Source organism: Panthera leo, chromosome C2 (assembly GCF_018350215.1).
Source record: "Panthera leo isolate Ple1 chromosome C2, P.leo_Ple1_pat1.1, whole genome shotgun sequence".
NCBI lineage: Eukaryota > Metazoa > Chordata > Mammalia > Carnivora > Felidae > Panthera > Panthera leo.
Genome location: NC_056687.1, coordinates 99,970,782 through 99,992,054, shown reverse-complemented (window position 1 = coordinate 99,992,054; position 21,273 = coordinate 99,970,782). Strand labels below are relative to the sequence as shown.

The 21,273-nt window shown below is 35.1% G+C and overlaps 1 long non-coding RNA gene across 1 annotated transcript in view; it reads right to left on the bottom strand.

Moving 5' to 3' along the window:
• Nucleotides 1-5,161: 5,161 nt before the first annotated feature.
• Nucleotides 5,162-21,273, bottom strand: part of LOC122198548 — a 35,841-nt gene continuing 19,729 nt past the window's right edge. Inside the window, exon 4 of the long non-coding RNA XR_006193041.1 lies at nucleotides 5,162-5,507. This is a non-coding gene — a long non-coding RNA (uncharacterized LOC122198548). The remainder of the gene's footprint in view (nucleotides 5,508-21,273) is intronic.

Below are 21,273 nucleotides of genomic sequence, written 5' to 3'. Positions count from 1 at the left end.
TTGCAAAATGAAAGTTCCAGCAATCAGTGAAAAATTAGTTATAAATATTCAGCATAAAACATAAGCTACCCTAGAGATGGGAGACCGGTCCATTAGCTGATCTAAGAAAGGATCAGAGAATCTAGGAAAGAGATAGTTTTTAGTTACAATGATGAATTCAGGTTGGGCATCACTAGTTGTTGATAACTGTGGTACACACAGTTGGTGATGCCCACGAAATATTTGGTAATATTGCTTTGGAGTACAGGAGAGTGGTGAAAGACAGAAATACAAATTTGGAACTTTTCAGCATATGGGTAGTAGTTGAAACCATGTGAGATAAAAGTAAGACATTTTCAGCACTGATACTTGTTGAGGAGTTTCTGGGAATAGGACCAAAGGTCTTTGGACGTTGACAACAAAGGGGAGAGTATAATGTTATTACTTTACTCTAAATGACTTGTGTATTAGTTTCTTGTAGCTGCTGTGGCAAATTACCACCAACTTTTAAAGCAACAGAAATGTATTCCTTCACAGTTCTGGATGCCAGAAGTCCACAATAAGTATCACTGAGCCTGAATCAAGATATTTGCATGGCCACATTCCCTCTGGAGGCCCTAGGGGACAATTTGATTTTGGCCTTTTTCAGCTTCTGGGAGCTGTTGACATTGCTTGGCATGTGGCCACATTACCCCAATCACTGCTTCTGTCATCGTATTCTCTTTCTTCCTCAGTGGTGAAATCTCCCTTTGCTTTCCTCATAAAAATAAATAGGATAAATATGATTACAGTTAAAACCCCTTCTGATAACGCAGGATAATCTCTCCATCTCAATATCTTCAATTTAATCACACCTCCATCTCATTATCTTTACTTTAATCATATCTAGGAAGTCCTTTTTGCCTTAAAAGGTAACATTCATAGGTTCCAAGGATTAGGATGTGGATATCTTTGCAGATAGGAGGCTAATATTAGCCTACCACAGCTTGTATCTATCTGATCAACATTGCCCTTGAACATGGAAGACTTGGTACAAAAAAAGTAGTCTCATAATGTCTCATAATTTTTGATTGATTGAAATGACATCTTGGATATATTCTATTAAATATGTTATTAAAAGAATATTATATAAAACATTTTTTCAATATAGCTACTAGAAAATTTTAAATTGCAGGGTCCCTGGATGTCTCAGTCAGTTGCATGTCTGACTCTTGATTTCAGCTGAGGTCATGATCCTAAAGTCACAGGATCAAGCCCTGCATTGGACTCTGCACTGAGTGTGGAGCCTGCTTAAGATATTATCTCTCCCCAACACCTGCTTGTTCATGCTCTCTCTCTTTCTAAGAAAAAGAAAAGAAAAGAAAATTTTAAATTGCATATGAAGTTAGCATTGCATTTCTATTAGCACTGGTGTAGAGTGTGTATGTGTTTAAATCTCTTCATCTTATAGAGAAATTGCTGTTTCCTTAAAAATAAATAGTTACAAATCTTGAAAGCTGCACATTAAGTTAATTAAATGCTGAATTTTAATGGTGCCTGGGTGGCTTAGTAGGTTGAGTGTCTGACTTTGGCTCAGGTCGTGATCTTGCAGTTTGTGAGTTCAGGCCCTGCATTGGGCTCTGTGCTGACAGCTCAGAGCTGGGAGCCTGCTTCTGATTCTGTGTCTCCCTCTCTCTCGCTGCAGCTCCACTGCTCATGCTGCCTGTCTCTCTCTCTCTCTCTCAAAAAAAAAAAAAAAATTAATGCTCAATTTTATTCTATAGATGCACTTTGCTATATTGTAATCCATATTCAAACTGTTTATTTGTTGCTTTTCTCCATTTTACAGCAAGAAACCGAAAGGCCACCATGTGAAATTATTGACCACTTGTGTTTCCTCCGCCTCCATTAACCCCTAATCCTAGGCACCTGGGAGCTAAAGAACACCATAAAGAGCCACAGGTTCTCACTCTTTCTGATGAAGCATCTCTGGAAGGAAGTCTCACATGGTGAGTGCAGACTGACAGTCTCTTAGAACTGAGAAGAAATAAGGTACTTCTTAGGAGTTTGAAACTTTTTTTAAAAAGAGCTGGTATTCTAAAGGGTGAAAGGTGGTGAAGAAATAAGGGTAAAATGTTTTTAGTGGGGATCCATCCAAGGGAAACTTATAGGAATTGAAGAGTCTTCCAGGAAAGGAGATTTGTGATTTGAGAGGTCCCTATATGTGGGACTGAGGAAAGAGGTGGAAAAGAGTGATCAGAAGAGGAAATCTAGGAGATCCTAAGCAGTGAAGATCTAGTGAGAGGGAGAAGAAAGAACACTACTATTTATCAAGCCTCTACTACATGTTGAGTACCTTCATATATGTTATCCAAAATATATTTATAATATTCATTTTTGCAGGCCAAAAATTCGAGGTACAGAAAGATGAAATGATTTTCCTAAGGTCACACAAACAGTACATATCAAGGGCAAATTTAGGATCCATTGGTTAGTGGGTTGATATTCTTTAGAGTGTTAAAGGTGGATTAAAAGGTGAATCTGTTGGGGGTGACTGGGTGGCTCAGTCTGTTAAGCATCCGATTCTTGCTTTTGGCTCAGGTCATGATCTCATGGTTCATGGGATGTAGCCCCACATTGGGCTCTGCACTGACAGTGTGGAGCCTACTTGGGATTCTCTCTCTCCCTCACTCTCCATCCCTCTCCCACTCTCTCTCACTCTATCTCTCTAAATAAATAAATAAACAAACTTAAAAAAGGAAAAAAGTGAACCAGGGGCGCCTGGGTGGCTCAGTCGGTTGGGCATCCAACTTCAGTTTAGGTCATGATCTCGTGGATCGTGGGTTTGAGCCCCGCGTCAGGCTGTGTGCTGACAGCTCTGAGACTGAAGCCTGCTTCTGATTCTGTGTCTCCCTCTCTCTCTGCCCCTCCCCCATTCATTCTCTCTCTTTCTCTCTCTCTCTCTCTCTGAAAAATAAATAAAACATTCAAAAAAAGTAAACCAATGATAATGGAAAACATGGCCAGTGACTTGAGTAAATCTAGGAAATTTCAATGATAGGAATGAATCTATGTGTGATTGAAGTAGGCAAGAGGAAGAGGCAGGCCAGGGAAGTATTTGTACTTGGAACTATTTGTGGCAGTTGTGAAAACACATCACATCCAAAGGGCTCAGAAGAAATGGGATATTGGTTAGATTTTTAGCTCGTTAAGTTTTTGTACTTGACCAGTTCCTCAGCATTGCCCTATATTTGTAATAAGCATAAACCTTTTGATTTTTATGTAAGTACACATAGGAAATATAAGCATATTCAACTTCAACATCCCACAGATCTCAAAGAAACATAGCAAAAAACGAGTTCGAGTTTTAGTTAGTTCATCTGTAAAAAATGAAGGCAGTAGAACTATTCTAGCTCATAATGATGTGATTTAAAGGTACCATGACATCACCTCAGCCTCCAGAATTCCCAAATCATGTATTCCCAACTTATGCTAGTCTCCTTAGAAATCATTTCATTTTAGGGGCGCCTGGGTGGCTCAGTCGGTTAAGCATCGGACTTCAGCTCAGGTCATGATCTTGTGGTTTGTGAGTTCAAGCCCCACGTCGGGCTCTGTGCTGACAGTTCGGAGCCTGGAGCCTACTTCAGATTCTGTGTCTCCCTCTCTCTCTCTGCCCCTCCCCTGTTCACACTCTGTCTCTCAATAATAAATAAACGTTAAAAAAAAAAAAGAAATCATTTCATTTTCATTTAACCCAGAACCATTAAGGACTCAATACCTTTTCTTCAAATATTGGCATTCCCCTCATTTCAGTGGACCCTTCCATCCAGGGGCTCTGAGATCTGTTATGTTATTGATGCCCTCCCCTGGCATACTACTGATCTCTAATCACTGAAGCATCCAATCTAAAGGCAGATGACAGAGCAGCTGCTGGAGATGAGGGGGGAGAAGATTCTACATGCTAACAAACTTGACTCACCATAAATTTACAGAAACCAGATAGAACTTTCATTCTTTCTCCTCTTTGGCAGCCTTCTTTTATTAATTGCTGAGTGTTTTCCCTGTTCTGATTTCTCAAAATCTTTATTTCTAGCTGTCAGTCTTGCATATCATTTAGCCAAAACAAGACACATGACTTAGGCTCTCTCATTTCACCTCCGTGTTTCAATGGATCACTCTCTCAACATACAGAACTTCTCATCCTTCCATGATGTCTGAGAAAAATAAAGCACTTGAAAGCAAGTATCTTTAAGCTCTATTTCAGATTCCTTTTTGTTTTCTTAAAAAGGTGTTTCTCATTGTTTACTTTTCGTCTATTATTTTTAATTTCTTTTTTCTATTGATTCTCTTTTATGTCCTGATCAGTGGCTCACACTTTTTTTTTAAGTTTTGATAAATCAATAGAAGCTATTGATAATGAATATCATTATTATTTAAATTGACTTTTCTTGAATAATGTGATTAAATTTTTAAATATTCAGCAGCGATTTCATATTCTATCCAGTGAACTGTCTTTTGAATATCCATGCCACTTTTTCTATTGATAAATTAATATAAATTTTGCAATGTTTTTTAAACTTTTTAATTAATTAATAGAAAGCATTTTTCTATCACATTCGTGTCGAATATTTTTCAGTTTGTTGCATCTGACTAACATATAAGAATTGGTAGGAATTAAAAAAGTTTAATTTTATCTATCACATTGGTCATCATTTCTCTTTCTGATATCCTCAAATGCTTCTATACTTAGAATATCATTTGCTTTATATATTTCAATTAATACATGCTTCTATATTTGTATAATATATCTGTTTTTATTTTATTACTTTAAAGTTTTGAATTCATGTGCAATTATTTTACTCTTTATCATAATAATTTTGCAATTTATGGTAGGTCATCAAAATTGCAAATCATCTTTGACTTGTCCAGCTTAATTTATATTCCATGTCATTAACTTAGAAAGTATAGTTTTCCAAAATTAAATAAAATTTCACAGCCTTGCTGATTCATTTTATTAAACGACAAGCATAGTAAGGATAAGAATCATGTCATATTTGTTTCCTTAGTACATAGTATAATCCTTATGTATTATTTAATACTATGTATAATACATAATAGGCTTTTGATAAATGTTTACTGAATTCGATTACAAAATTGGGTTATCACACTATGTCAATGTCATGATAATTATTTTATTAATATAATGCTTTGCACAGTCTTCTTGAAACTATGCTTTTAAGCAAGACAACTTATATATTATTCAGTAGTCCTCATTCCTTACTTCTATATTCTTCCTTCTTTCTATGCTGCTTTAGATGATGTTGGCATAGTCTCTTCCCTGTTTCTCATTCTAGAATGCTGCTGCTTTGATAGCGTGTGTTAACCCAGTGTCTTTTCTTGTTTCTGACCACTTTCGATGATCACCTATGTTCAGTCCTTAGGACTCCCTGTATGCATGAGCTTTTCAATAGAACTGGCCTTATCCATTCAAAAATGTGGCAGTCTTCATTCAGCCAAAAGTCTCTACACTTTGGACTTTCTAATATCACCTGCAGTAAGAAGAACACAGAGACAAAATTGCTTGGCTAATTGCTTATTGACCATATATTTTATTTTGTGACAGTCCTTTCAAATAGTGCCAACTCTAGCAAAGACCAGGAGGGTCCAGAGATTTCTAATAGGAAATTATTAAGCAGATTGCATTTGCCAATAAATGGAACTCCATAGTTGATGTATAAACTTTCAAGAAAAATAATGAAAGAAAGAAAAGTGTTGGAAAGTGTTAGTGTTGGAAAACAGCTTCCTATGTAGTCAGATGATTAAACTTCTGAGAGGATATAGACTGAGTTCATAGTTTAAGACTTCCTGAAGCAGATATAGAGAATGGAGAGGAGGGACAGTCAGATGAATGCAAGGAACTAAACAAGGAAATAGTGTGAGGATCTCCATAGAATGAAATAAAGTACTAGTATTGCCTTCTATATTTTTTTATTTTTAGGAAATAGCCTTGAAGAAGGAAACGCATGTTGTTTTAAGACTAGTGAGAAGAAAAATAATGAGTCAGAGACTACAACTGTGTGGGTAAGCCATAAAGCAAAATTTGTAGAATAATCTGGAAGTTTGAGACTACACAGCTTTGCTTAAGGCTACCTCTATTTTTTTTTCATCTAGGCACTAGGTAAATAAGAGTAATGTAGAAGTATTTTCTGTCTTTTATAACAACATAGATTCAACTTTTTATAGAAACTATATCATAACTTTTATAGAAACTATGACATATTTTTACTGTTTAATAAGAAAATTACAGACTTTCAATGTCCCTTTTGTTCATTAAAAATAATAATAGCCAACACTTGTTGAGCACTGACTGTTTGTCAGACACTATGCTAAGTTCCTAAATAAATCACATTTTATTTTATCTTCACAGATAAAATACAAGTGTAATACACATGAGATGATACAAGTGTAATATGCGTTTTACAGATTAGTACACAGAGACTTAACTGGTGAGGGTCATACAAATGTAAGTGCCAGAGGCAGGAACTGAACCTAGGAATTTGATCACAGAGCCGCTATAGAACAAAACCCTAATAGTAAGTCACATAAAATCCAATTTCCAATATTAGTAATATAAGTTACTGGTTATGTTAAGAATATTTGTATATGTGATCACTTCAGCTTTACAGACTTAATCTTTTATCCATGGATTTAATAGTTGTATTTACAGAATGTATTTTTGTTTGCCTTCGTAAGTGATATACTAATAACAATTTGCATTTTCATTGATGAGTCCGGGCTCTGACCAGCCAACTAAAATAATGGAAATGATGTAGTTCACTGGATTAAATCTAAATATGAAAGGTCATATCTTCTATCTAGATCTCATGAATAAATCCATAACTCCATGACCTTTCGGTAGCCTTCTTTACTATAACTGCAGGAAGTAATAAGCAATGGGGATCTCTGTGAAGTATATTGAGTTAAGACTGAGACAGCTGTCTGCTCAGGTTTGCCTCAGTGGCAATACTCGATAATTCCAAAATTTAGAGTGGTGGATTATTGAAATATAATTCTACATTTAAAAAAACTCCTTTGCAAGTTTTGGGTGAAAAAAAGAGTATTGGAGAATAAGGAATATTATAAGGTGAGGCATGGGGATGACAAGTTTTTAACAGAGAGGGGCAGGAGATTTTATTGGGAAAGTAATTTTGCATATTGCTCCAGAGGAAATGCATGCAAAGAAAGTAGATAATGAAAAGATAGTTTTTGTTGGTTATTTTTGTTATACTAATTTTGATATGCCAGCTGGGAGTAACACGTGTTTCCATTAACCTCTGGTCCCTTGCTGCTGTTTGAAAACCCTCCAGATGGCCTTATGGTTAGAGAATGCTTGTGATCATCTGACATTGGGGAAAAAGGGCCTTTGTAGTCCCTTTGAGGATATTGTTCAATTTGAAAAACAAACCCTAAGAAAACCTTACTTGATTCTTTCCACTTCTTTTTATTTTGGTACAATGCATATAACATAAAACTTGTCATCTTAATTATTCTTAACTGTACAGTTCAGAGGTATTAAATACACTTGTAATATTGTGTAAGCATCACCACCATCCAATCCATCTACATAACTGTTTTCATCTTGAAAAACTAAAACTCTATACTCATTTCCTCATTCCTCCTCCTAGCCCCTCGTAACCACCATGTTACTTTCTATGATTCTGCATACTTCAGACACTTTATATAAGTAGAATCATGCAGTGTTTATCTTTTTATGACTGGCTTATTTCACAATCATAATGTCCTCAAGTTTCATCTATGCTATAGCTTATTTCAGAATATCCTTTCTTTCTAAAGCTAAATGATATTCATTCTATGTATATACCACCTTTGCTTATCTATTCATATGTCAATGGGCACTTGGGTTGCTTCCACATTTTAGCTATTATGAATAATGCTGCTATAAATATGACCACCAATATCTCTTTAAGACCGTGCTTTCAATTCTTCTGGGTAGGTAACCAAAAGTGGAATTGTTGAATCATATAAATAGTTCTATTTTTAATTTTTTGAGGAACCACCATTCTGTTTTCCACAGTGGCTTGACTATTTCACATTCCAACCAACAGTGCACAGAGGTTCCAAATTTACATCATTACCAGTACATCTTTTCTTTCTCTTTTCTTTTTTCTTTTCTTTGCTTTTCTTTCCTTTTCTTTTTTCTTTCTTTTCTTCTCCCTTTCTCTTCTCTTCTCTTCTCTTCTCTTCTCTTCCTTTTCTTTTCTTTTCTCATCCCTTCCTTCTCTTCTCTTTTCTCCCTTCATTCCTTCCTTCCTTCTTCTCTTTCTTTCTTTTTTCTTTCTTTCTCCCTTCCTCCTTTTCTTTCTTTCTTTCTTTCTTTCTTTCTTTCTTTCTTTCTTTCATTGTAGCCATCCTAATGGGTCTGAACTGGTATCTCATTGTAGTTTTGATTGGCATTTCCCTAATTATTAGTGATGTTGAGCATCTTTTCATGTGCTTATTGCCCATTTGTTGTATATCTTTTCTGGAAAAATATTCAGGTACTTTGTCCAGTTTTTAAGTCAGGGTGTTTGGTTTTTTGTTGTTGACTTTTAGAAGTTTCCTACATATTCTGTACATTAATCCCTTAACAGATATATAGTTTACAAATATTTTCTCTGATTCTGTGGTTTGCATTTTTATTCTGTTGGTATTAACTTCCAATGTGTAATTTTTAAAAATTTCCATAAAGTCCAATGTGTCTGTTTTTTTTTCATTTGTTGCCTGTGCCTTTGGTGTCAAGAAATTATTGCCAAATTCAATGTCATATTACTTTTCTCCTGTGTTTTTTTTCCTAAGAGTTTTATAGTTTTGCATTTTATATCCACGTATTTGATCCATTTAAGTTAATTCTTGCATATGGTTTGAGAAAAGGGTTCTACTTCATTCTCTTGCATGTGGATAGTTTCCCCAACACTGTATGTTGAAAAGACTGTTTTTCCCCATTGCAAAGTTTTGGTATCTTGTCAAAAATCATTTGACTGTGTATATGAAGGTGTATTTCTGGGGTTCTGTATTCTACTCCATTGCCTTTATGCTAGTATCATACTGTTTTGATTACTATAACTTTGTTATAAATTTTCATATCAGGAAGTATGCATTCTCCAAGTTTGTTATTCCTTTTCAAAATTATTTTGGCTATACAGAGTCTCTTGAGATACCACCTGAATTTTAGAATAGGTTTTTCTATTTCTTCACAAAATGTCATTGGAATTTTGATAGGAATTACATGAATCTTTTGGTAGATTGCTTTGGGTAGTACTGACATCGTAAGAATATTGAGTCATCTAATTCATAAATGTAAGATGTGATTCTATTTATTTATATCTTCTTTAATATTTTTCAGCATTGGTTTATAGTTTTCATTTTACAGGTCTCTTATCTTCTTGCTTAAGTTAATTTCTAAGTGTTTTATTTTTTTGGTGCTATTATAAATGGAATTGTTTTTGTACTTTCCTTTTCAGATTGTTTTTTAGCATATAGAAATGCAATTTTTGTATGCTGACTTCATATTCTGCTATCATATATATACTGCTGAACTCATTTATTAGTTCTAACAGCCTGTGTGTGTGTGTGTGTGTGTGTGTGTGTGTGTGTGTGATCTTTAGGATTTTCTACATATAAGATGATATCATATGAGAACAGAGATCATTTTACTTCCTCTGTTTCAATTTGGATCCCTTGAATTTCTTTTTTAATTACATAATTGCTCTGCCTTGAATGTCCAGTGTTATGTTTTTTGCTTTGTTTTGTTTGACTTTGTATTTATTTTTTTATTTTTAAATTTTTGTTTAAATTCTAGTTAGTTAACATTCAGTGCAATATTGGTTTCAGGAGTAGAATTCAGTGATTCATCACTTACATACAACACCCAGTGCTCATCATAACAACTGCCCTCATTAACAACCATCACCCATCTAGCCCGTCCCCACCCACCTCCCTCCAACAACCCTCAGTTTGTTCTCTATTGTTAAGTGTCTCTTATGGTTTGTTTCCCTCTCTCTTTTTTTCCTCCTTCCCATTTGTTTATCTGTTTTGTTAAATTCCACATATGAATGAAATCATATGGTATTTGTCTTTTTCTGACTGAATTTTTTCACTTAGCATAATATACTCTAGCTCCATCCATGTCATTGCAAATGGCAAGATTTCATTCTTTTTGATGACCGAGTAATATTCCATTGCATACATATACCACATCACTTTATCTATTTGCCATTTGACAGACATTTGGGCTCTTTCGAGAGTTTGGCTATTGTTGACAATTCTGGTATCAACATCGAGGTGTATGTACCCATTCAAATCTGTATTTTTGTATTTTCGGGGTAAATACCTAGCAGTGCAATTGTTGGGTCATAGAGTAGTTCTATTTTTAAATTTTTGAGGAAACTCCATACTGTTTTCCTGCTCAGTATGTTGAATAGAGGTGGCAAAAGTGGGCATCCTTGCCGTGTTACTGATCTCTGGAAAAAATCTTGTGGTGTTTCACAATTGAGTATGAAGTTCACTGGGGTTTTTCCTATATGGCTTCAATTATATTGAGGTAGTTTACTTCTGTTCCTAATGTGTTGAATGTTTTTATCATTTTTTCTGCATCAACTGAGATGATCATGTCATTTTTTTCTCTCATTCTGTTAATGGTATTTTATATTGCTTGATTTTTTATATTGAAACATCTCTGCATTTCAGCAATAAACTCCATTTGGTTATGTTATACAGTCCATTTAATATGCTGCTGAATTTGATTTGCTAGTTCTTTTTTGAGGATGTTTTATCTAAGCTTGTAAGGGATGTTGGTCTATAGTTTCTTTTCTTGTAGTGTCTTTGGCCTCATTAACAGGCTAATGCTTATCTCATAGAATAAGTTAGGAAGTGTTCCCTCCTCTTTAATTTTTCAGAAGAGTTTGAAAAAGATTGGCATTTTCTAATAATACCTAATTGGTATTTTCTAATGTTTGGTAGAATTCGCCAGTTAACTCATCAGATCCTAGGCTTTTTTTCATCAGGGGATTTTTGATTACTGATTTAATCTCCTTACTAGTTAAGAGTCTATTCAGATTTCCTATTTATTTATTATATAGTCTTGGTACGTTTTGTATTTCTAGAAATGTATCCAAGTTATCTAAGTTATACAGTTTGTGGGTATACAGTTGTTCAATAGTACACTCATGTTTTTATTTCTATAAAATTGGTAATAATGTCTCTACATTCATTTATAATTTTAGTAATTTGAATGTTTCTCTCTCTCTCTCTCTCTCTCTCTCTCTCTCTCTCTCTTTAACCCATCTAACTAAAAGTTTATAAATTTTGATGATCATTTCAAAGAACAAACTTTTGGTTTCATTGACTCTTCTCTATTGTTTTTCTATTCTTTATTTTTTGTCCTTGCTCTAACCTTTATTGTTACTTCTATTAACTTTGAGTTTAGTTTGCTCTTCCTTTTATAATTCCTTAAGCTATAAAGTTTTGAGATTTTTTTTATATATATATTTTTTTATTTCTTAAAATCAGTTTTATTGGGACATAATTAACATTAAAATTATAAGATATTTGAAGTGTGTGTTGTGGTGATTTGATATATATGTGCATTGTATAAAGATTCTCCATCTAGTTAATTAACATACCCATTACTTTATTTACTTATTTACTTACTTCTTTATTTATTTTTGGTGAGAACATTTAAGTTCATTTTCTTACCAAATATCAATTATACAATACTGTGTTGTCAACTATAGTCACCATATTTTATGTTAGATATTCATACATTATTCATCTGATAGATGAAAGTTTTTACCCTTGACCAAACTCTCCCTTTGGGGCAACCAGAAAGAAGATGAGTAGGAAACAGAAGTCTTTAAACAACACAATAAACCAACTAGATCTAATAGAAAAATACAGAATACTTTACTCAACAACATTCTTCTCAGTGGTACATTTTCCAGAAGAGACCATATGTTAATCCATAGAGTAAGTGTCAATAGTTTTTAAAAGACAGGTATCATATAAAGAAAACTTCTTTGACCACACAAGATGATGTTAAAAATCAACAATAGAAGTAAAACTAGAAAATACACAAATTTGTGGAAGTTAAAAAGCCTCCCATTCTTAAATTATTAATGGATCAACAAAGAAATCACAAGAAAAATTAGAAAGTACTTAGGGATGAATGAAAACAAAATGAGACATACCAAAATTTAATGAAACAGTGAAAGCAAATGCTAAAGAAGAAATTTACAGCTGTAGACATTTACAGTGTTTGTCCCTTATTTCTTGCATTATTGTCTTATTTTGTGTTGTTTTTTAGCAAAATATTTAAATTTTTATTTCTCCTTTTGTCTTGAGCATATTACATAGCTAATCTCTTTATATCTACCACAAAGAACACATTTAACATCTTAAAGTTATAACACACTGATTTGAATTTATACAGTTTAACCTCAATAACATACAAAAATCAGTTCTTTTACAGCTTTTCCCTGAACCCTTTTAGTTCTTCATAACACAGAATCACATTTTTATACATTGTATGACTCCAAAATAAACTAATAATTTTTAAATGCATTGATCTTTTAAGTTAGTGTTGAAAATAAAAGGTGGTGTTATAAACCAAAGTGATAATAATACTAGCTTTTAAACTTATAATTGTTAGGGTTTTTCTTTTTTGTATTAGTCTTTTACACTTGTACAAAAACAACTGAAGTTGCAAATTACTGTTACTATTTTACTAGCTTTTACAATTGCTCATGTATTTATGTTTATTGATATCTTTATTTCTTCACTCTGCTTCAGGTTACTGTCAAGTGTCCTTTCATTTTTACCCCGCAAGACTCCCTTAAGCATTTCTTGCAGGGCAAGTATAGTGATAATGAAGTCCTTCAGCTTTGGTGTATCTAGGAATGTCTTAATTTCTTCTTCACCCTTGTAGGACAGTTTGCCAGGTATAGAATTTTTTTTTTGTTTACAGTTTTTTCTATTAGCACGTGAATATACTAGCGCACTAGCTTCTTCTTACTAAAGTTTCTGATGAGAAATCTGTTCATATTCTTGTTAGGGATAGCCTATATATGATGAGTCACTTCCTTCTTGTTGCTTTCAAGATTTTCTCTTTGTTTTTGGACAGTTGGTCATAATGTGTGTTGGTATGGGTTTTTTTGAGTTTGTCTTAGAGCTTCTTAAGCTTCTTAGATGTTTTTACTCATGATCTATCAAGTCTGAGAAGTTTTCAACCATTGTTTCTTCAAATATGTTGTATGCTCTTTTCCTTTTCTTTTTCTGGGACTGCACAACACATAGGTCCTTTGGTGTCCCATAGGTCTCTTAGGTTCTGTTCACTTTTTATTATTTTTTCCTTCTGTTTCTCAGACTCAATAATTTCTATTGCCTTATCTTTAAGTTCACTAATTCTTTATTCTGCTTGGTCAAATCTGTCTATGAATCCTTGTAATGAGTTCTTCATTTTAGTCATTTTTACTGTTCATCTGTATAATTTCTTTTCAGTTCCTTTTTTAGGTTTTCTATCTTGTTATTGATATTTCCACTTTGTTCATATATCAATTTCTTGACTTTTTGTACATATTACCTTGTTCGTTCAATAGCTTTAAAACAATTGTTTTAAAGTCTTTATCTAAGAGATCTACCATCAAGTCTTTTTCAAGGGCAGTTTCTGTTGATTTATTTTTTTTCCTTTGAATGAACTATACTTTTCTGTTCTATGCATGCCATGTTATTTTTTGTTGGACATTTGAATGTAATAATGTGGCATCTCTAGAAATCATATTTTCTTCTTTCCCCAGAATTTGCTGGTTTTTGTTTTTGTATTATTGCTATAGGCTGTCTCTGTGCTGAGAATCACCCTGAGATGGAAACACTGACCCTGTGCCTTTCCCTGCTTTGGAATATCCTAATCTTTATGTCTGGCCTACAAAAGGAGAAAAATAAAGGGGAGAAAAAGCCACTACCCTTTAAATCTCCTTGAAGTCACTTTAGCTTGAGGTGAGGGTCTTGCAGTGATACGAGGAAGTGCAACAATGGCCACGTGTCTCTTTGTCCATATCTCTGAGACTAAAAGCAAAAATCAGCTCTGAGAGAACAATTCCCTAGTATTTGGAGGACAAAGTTGTTTTGTCCCACCCTGGCTTCTGCAAGGTGTTTATAAGCTGCTCCAAGACCATCTGCTCAGCTTCCTGCCATGGAGTTTGGGGTGGGGTATCCGTAGCTGCTATGGTGCTGAAAGCTAAAATTTACTAAAATTAACCAATTTGCCATCTAAGCCTTCCCCTGGATTTTGCAAGTCCTCAACAGATGCTAGAGATCCAAAATAATTACATCAGATAGATCCTGCCAGTGTAATTTTTGTCTAGGTGGGGGGAAAGATTCCTGGTGCTTCCTGGTGTCTCCAGTCCCTCCCTTGTTTGATGTTTTAAAGTAGCTGCAGACTTAGTTCAGCTACCATAGTGAAGACAATATTTTATTTATTTAATTATTTAATATTACTTCAAATATGATAATTATATGTATATTACATGCTGAGGAGTATATGTCACATCAATACATTTTTTAAGCTATTTACTTAAAAGCCATACTTCTTTCACCAATAGTATAGGGGATTGTGCATTTTTCTAGTCAATAAGAAAGAAAATATATACAATGTAAAAAATATTGAGTGTCAATTTTTAGTCTGAAACGATCTTTTCCTATACAATATTATCAGCTAATCATTAAAGTTGGATTAATGTAGAGGAAGAAACATTTAGACATTTGGCAACTGTCTCTGTTAATCTAGTAGTTATATCAAGCACAATCACTTACCCCAACTTGGCTTCTTCAGTCATTTTTCTACTGATACAGAACAGTGTCATTTATCCTAATGTGCTTACAAGGTTTTTATCCTAAGTCAGAAACAATGACAGTCTCAGCCTGTTATTACACTGACAAGTTTACAACTTTGCCAAATGCAGAAGACATTTTAAAGGAAAATGTTTTTCATTCATTCATTATACATCGAACTCCTAAAATGCTTACTAAGTGCCTGTAATATAAAGTTACTGCTTGAAGCACCAAAGATGTAGAAGAGATCAAGACATGCTATCTACCTTCAAAGAACTTCTAGACCAGTAGTAGTGAGAAGTAAAGTTTGTTAGCTTTACATGTGGGGTCAAGAAAGTCTTCACAGAGGAAGTGACACTAAGTGTCCTAGAAAATGCAACAGCTTTGCAGGAAAAGTGACTGGGGTTTAACAAGAAGCCTGAGGAGCTAACATTCTAAATAGAGTAACTGGAATGGGGAAAGGCAAAAAATCTATAGAGAAAACACAGGAGGCCTAAGACAAAGAAAGTCTGAGATTCTGACCACAAAATCCTGCTCCCAAAGAAATCCCCTTTTCCAAGTAATAAATATTCTACCCCCTAGTTAACAACAAAAGATAGAGACCCAAATCCCAGGGGTGTAGCTCTCCCTGGAGCTCACCCACTGTCATATTTCCAGAGCACACTCTCCTTTAATCAACTCTTCACTTATACTACTGGAGCACTGTGTCTGGTCCACAACTGAATTCTTTCCCACCAGGAGAGGAGACACCCAGTGACATCTGGGAATGGGCTGGGCAGAGGCCTTAGGGCCAGGGGTCTCCTCACTTCACCTGGCAACACATATGCTGCTTAACTGAACCTAGATTTTAATTTTCTTGTACATATACTAACTATGCTGTCAGTGTTTTATACTGTACTGAGTTTTCCAAGCATACAAGTGAAGATAAAGTCAACACTGAGGAGACATGGTAGATAGTCAGAAACAACCTGGTGAACTCACTTGGGGCTAAACCAACTGATTCACAAATTGCTCTCAGTTATACACCCGATTACGTGTGCCGATACTGGTTAAGCCCATTTGAATATTTTTTAAATACGCGGCCGGAAGCAACCTAAAAGTTTGGCACAGGGATTTATTATGATTTGTTTATCTTGAATTATTTATGCTATTTCTACATTTCCTCTTTTTTTTTTTTTGCTATTATATGACATTGTGATAAATAGCATTATAAATGTTTTCTTATGAATTTCTCTGATTACTTCCTGAGGATTAACTCCTATAAGGAAAATTACTAGGCTAAATTCTCATTCTCTTTCTCTTTCTCTTTCTCCTTCTCTTTCTCTCTCTCTCTCTAGCTTACTTCTCTTTCAGCTTTTTATACATTGCTAAATTAATTGCCTCTTAGAAAGGTGGTACAATATCCATTATTATATATTCATAAATTTGCTTTTGAAACCTATGGAAATAGATTTAGATGACATTTGATCTTTTTCCAACTATCACTCTATTAAAAATATAAATGGGTCCAGGTGAGTCTCTATTCCTTTTTTTCAGTTGAGAAAATTATTGAAAAAAATCTCAAAGATACTGAGTTTTAGAATTCTCTTAATGAGGAAAAAAAAACAGTAGATATGAAAATAGGAAATTTCCATAGAGATTTTGGTGCTATCCAAAGAAGAAATAATTTAAGTGATTTAACACTTAGTTGTAAATGTTGAACTCTAACTTTTCTTTATATCTGGCTTTTACTATATTATATAAATAGGGAAGGGGAGCTTATCTAGAGTTGTTAATGCTGTTGCTGAGATAAGTAAAGGAATATCAATGGGGAAAACCAGAATGAGTCTATTCTCTGTGCATTTAAAACCTCTCCCCTTCTGACTTCCATTTTCTTTTCTTGTCAAATTCTCTGTACTTGTCAAGGACACTCTAACAGTAGAAAAGCACATTTCAACATAATTTAGAATGACAAAACAACTCTCTTGGCCTGCCCTGAGATAGGCCTTCAGTTTTGTGTATTGAAATGGCTGCTTAGAATGAAAAAATAGAATTCTATATTATAAAACCCTCAATTGTTATATTGTTTGTTGTCTGAACAGATGGAAAGATATGAGCGATGGCTTCCAGGTTAGAAATACCTGTGTTTAAATCTGTGCCTGCCACTTCATTATTTTAGTGATATTGGGAAAGCTAATTATATATTTTTTTCAATATATGAAGTTTATTGTCAAATTGGTTTCCATACAACACCCAGTACTCATCCCAAAAGGTGCCCTCCTCAATACCCATCACCCACCCACCCCTCCCTCCCACCCCCCATCAACCCTCAGTTTGTTCTCAGTTTTTAACAGTCTCTTATGCTTTGGCTCTCTTCCACTCTAACCTCTTTTTTTTTTTTTTTCCTTCCCCTCCCCCATGGGTTTCTGTTAAGTTTCTCAGGATCCACATAAGAGTGAAACCATATGGTATCTGTCTTTCTCTGTATGGCTTATTTCACTTAGCATCACACTCTCCAGTTCCATCCACGTTGCTACAAAGGGCCATATTTCATTCTTTCTCATTGCCACGTAGTACTCCATTGTGTATATAAACCACAATTTCTTTATCCATTTATCAGTTGATGGACATTTAGGCTCTTTCCATAATTTGGCTATTGTTGAGAGTGCTGCTATAAACATTGGGGTACAAGTGCCCCTATGCATCAGTACTCCTGTGTCCCTTGGGTAAATTCCTAGCAGTGCTATTGCTGGGTCATAGGGTAGGTCTATTTTTAATTTTTTGAGGAACCTCCACACTGTTTTCCAGAGTGGCTGCACCAATTTGCATTCCCACCAACAGTGCAAGAGGGTTCCCGTTTCTCCACATCCTCGCCAGCATCTATAGTCTCCTGCTTTATTCATTTTGGCCACTCTCACTGGCGTAAGGTGATATCTGAGTGTGGTTTTGATTTGTATTTCCCTGATGAGGAGTGACGTTGAGCATCTTTTCATGTGCCTGTTGGCCATCCGGACGTCTTCTTTAGAGAAGTGTCTATTCATGTCTTCTGCCCATTTCTTCACTGGGTTATTTGTTTTTCGGGTGTGGAGTTTGGTGAGCTCTTTATAGATTTTGGATACTAGCCCTTTGTCTGATATGTCATTTGCAAATATCTTTTCCCATTCCGTCGGTTTTCTTTTAGTTTTGTTGGTTGTTTTCTTTGCTGTGCAGAAGCTTTTTATCTTCATAAGGTCCCAGTAGTTCATTTTTGCTTTTAATTCCCTTGCCTTTGGGGATGTGTCAAGTAAGAAATTGCTATGGCTGAGGTCAGAGAGGTCTTTTCCTGCTTTCTCCTCTAGGGTTTTGATGGTTTCCTTTCTCACATCCAGGTCCTTTATCCATTTTGAGTTTATTTTTGTGAATGGTGTGAGAAAGTGGTCTAGTTTCAATCTTCTGCATGTCGCTGTCCAGTTCTCCCAGCACCATTTGTTAAAGAGACTGTCTTTTTTCCATTGGATGTTCTTTCCTGCTTTGTCAAAGATGAGTTGGCCATACGTTTGTGGGTCTAGTTCTGGGTTTTCTATTCTATTCCACTGGTCTATGTGTCTGTTTTTGTGCCAATACCATACTGTCTTGATGATGACAGCTTTGTAGTAGAGGCTAAAGTCTGGGATTGTGATGCCTCCTGCTTTGGTCTTCTTCAAAATTACTTTGGCTATTTGGGGCCTTTTGTGGTTCCATATGAATTTTAGGATTGCTTGTTCTAGTTTCGAGAAGAATGCTGGTACAATTTTGATTGGGATTGCATTGAATGTGTAGATAGCTTTGGGTAGTATTGACATTTTGACAATATTTATTCTTCCAATCCATGAGCACGGAATGTTTTTCCATTTCTTTATATCTTCTTCAATTACCTTCATAAGCTTTCTATAGTTTTCAGCATACAGATCTTGTACATCTTTGGTTAGATTTAACCCTAGGTATTTTATGCTTCTTGGTGCAATTGTGAATGGGCTCAGTTTCTTTACTTGTCTTTCGGTTGCTTCATTATTAGTGTATAAGAATGCAACTGATTTCTATACATTGATTTTGTATCCTGCCACTTCGCTAAATTCATGTATCAGTTCTAGCAGTCTTCTGGTGGAGTCTCTCGGATTTTCCATGTATAATATCATGTCATCTGCAAAAAGTGAAAGCTTAACCTCATCTTTGCGAATTTTGATGCCTTTGATTTCCTTTTGTTGTCTGATTGCTGATGCTAGAACTTCCAACACTATGTTAAACAACAGCGGTGAGAGTGGGCATCCCTGTCGTGTTCCTGATCTCAGGGAAAAAGCTCTCAGTTTTTCCCCATTGAGGATGATATTAGCTGTGGGCTTTTCATAAATGGCTTTTATGATCTTTAAGTATGTTCCCTCTATCCTGACTTTCTCGAGGGTTTTTATTAAGAAACGTTGCTGAATTTTGTCAAAGGCCTTTTCTGCATCGATTGACAGGATCATATGGTTGTTATCTTTCCTTTTATTAATGTGATGTATCACATTGATTGATTTGTGAATGTTGAACCAGCCCTGCATCCCAGGAATGAATCCCACTTGATCATGGTGAATCATTCTTTTTATATGCTGTTGAATTTGATTTGCTAGTATCTTATTGAGAATTTTTGCATCCATATTCATCAGGGATATTGGCCTGTAGTTCTCTTTTTTTACTGGGTCTCTGGTTTAGGAATCAGAGTAATACTGTATTCATAGAATGAGTCTGGAAGTTTTCCTTCCCTTTCTATTTTTTGGAATAGCTTGAGAAGGGCAGGTATTATCTCTGCTTTAAACGTCTGGTAGAACTCCCCTGGAGCCATCTGGTCCTGGACTCTTATTTGTTGGGAGATTTTTGATGACTGATTCAATTTCTTCGCTGGTTATGGGTCTGTTCAAGATTTCTATTTCCTCCTGATTGAGTTTTGGAAGAGTGTGGGTGTTTAGGAATTTGTCCATTTCTTCCAGGTTGTCCAGTTTGTTGGCATATAATTTTTCATAGTATTCCCTGATAATTGCTTGTATCTCTGAGGAATTGGTTGTAATAATTCCATTTTCATTCATGATTTTATCTATTTGGGTCATCTCCCTTTTCTTTTTGAGAAGCCTGGCTAGAGGTTTATCAATTTTGTTTATTTTTTCAAAAAACCAACTCTTGGTTTCATTGATCTGCTCTACAGTTTTTTTAGATTCTGTATTGTTTATTTCTGCTCTGATCTTTATTATTTCTCTTCTTCTGCTGGATTTAGGCTGTCTTTGCTGTTCTGCTTCTATTTCCTTTAGGTGTGCTGTTAGATTTTGTATTTGGGATTTTTCTTGTTTCTTGAGATAGGCCTGGATTGCAATGTATTTTCCTCTCAGGACTGCCTTCGCTGCATCCCAAAGCGTTCGGATTGTTGTATTTTCATTTTCGTTTGTTTCCATATGTTTTTTAATTTCTTCCTTAATTGCTTGGTTGACCCATTCATTCTTTAGTAGGGTGTTCTTTAACCTCCATGCTTTTGGAGGTTTTCCAGACTTTTTCCTGTGGTTGATTTCAAGCTTCATAGCATTGTGGTCTGAAAGTATGCATGGTATAATTTCAATTCTTGTAAACTTATGAAGGGCTGTTTTGTGACCCAGTATGTGATCTATCTTGGAGAATGTTCCATGTGCACTCGAGAAGAAAGTATTTTCTGTTGCTTTGGGATGCAGAGTTCTAAATATATCTGTCAAGTCCATCTGATCCAATGTATCATTCAGGGCCCTTGTTTCTTTATTGACCGTGTGTCTAGATGATCTATCCATTTAAGTGGGGTGTTAAAGTCCCCTGCAATTACCACATTCTTATCAATAAGGTTGCTTATGTTTGTGAGTAATTGTTTTATATATTTGGGGGCATTTGGTGCATAGACATTTATAATTGTTAGCTCTTCCTGATAGATAGGCCCTGTGATTATTGTATAATGCCCTTCTTCATCTCTTGTTACAGCCTTTAATTTAAAGTCTAGTTTGTCTGATATAAGTATGGCTACTCCAGCTTTCTTTTGACTTCCAGTGGCATGATAAATAGTTCTCCATCCCCTCACTCTCAATCTGAAGGTGCCCTCAGGTCTAAAATGAGTCTCTTGTAGACAGCAAATAGATGGGTCTTGTTTTTTTATCCATTCTGATACCCTGTGTCTTTTGGTTGGAACATTTAGTCCATTTACATTCAGTGTTATTATAGAAAGATATGGGTTTAGAGTCAGTGTGATGTCCATAGGTTTCATGCTTGTAGCGATGTCTCTGGTACTTTGTCTCACAGGATCCCCCTTAGGATCTCTTGTAGTGCTAGTTTAGTGGTGACGAATTCCTTCAGTTTTTGTTTGTTTAGGAAGACCTTTATCTCTCCTATTCTAAATGACAGACTTGCTCGATAAAGGAGTCTCGGCTGCATATTTTTTTCTGTTCATCACAT